The sequence below is a fragment of the Buceros rhinoceros genome, unplaced genomic scaffold (genome assembly GCF_000710305.1).
Source record: "Buceros rhinoceros silvestris isolate BGI_N320 unplaced genomic scaffold, ASM71030v1 scaffold34580, whole genome shotgun sequence".
Classification (NCBI taxonomy): domain Eukaryota; kingdom Metazoa; phylum Chordata; class Aves; order Bucerotiformes; family Bucerotidae; genus Buceros; species Buceros rhinoceros.
Genome location: NW_010391892.1, coordinates 5,763 through 6,112, shown reverse-complemented (window position 1 = coordinate 6,112; position 350 = coordinate 5,763).

Here is a 350-nt window from a genome sequence, read left to right as displayed (position 1 = left end):
GCCTGTGCTGCAGGGAGGGCTGCGGCCACAATTCCTGGTGCTCCTCTAACATGGGCCTCTGGAGGAAGCTGCTCTGGGAGAGCTGCCCTCTGTTGCAAGGGCCGGGGAGGTGGCAGCCTGTACATAGGTGGGGTGTTGGAGGGACGTTTCACGGCTGAAGAAGCTTCCAGAGGGAAGCCAGATACCAGGAGCCATGCCCACTGCCACCTCACATCCCGAGGGAGCCAAGCGTGGGCTGGTGGCCCCAGGACAGCACGAGGATGGGGACAGGAACTCTCCTGCCAGCAGAATGCTGCTCTGGGGGCTCAGGCTTTACGTGTAGCTTTTGCCATTTCTGCCACTGATAAACC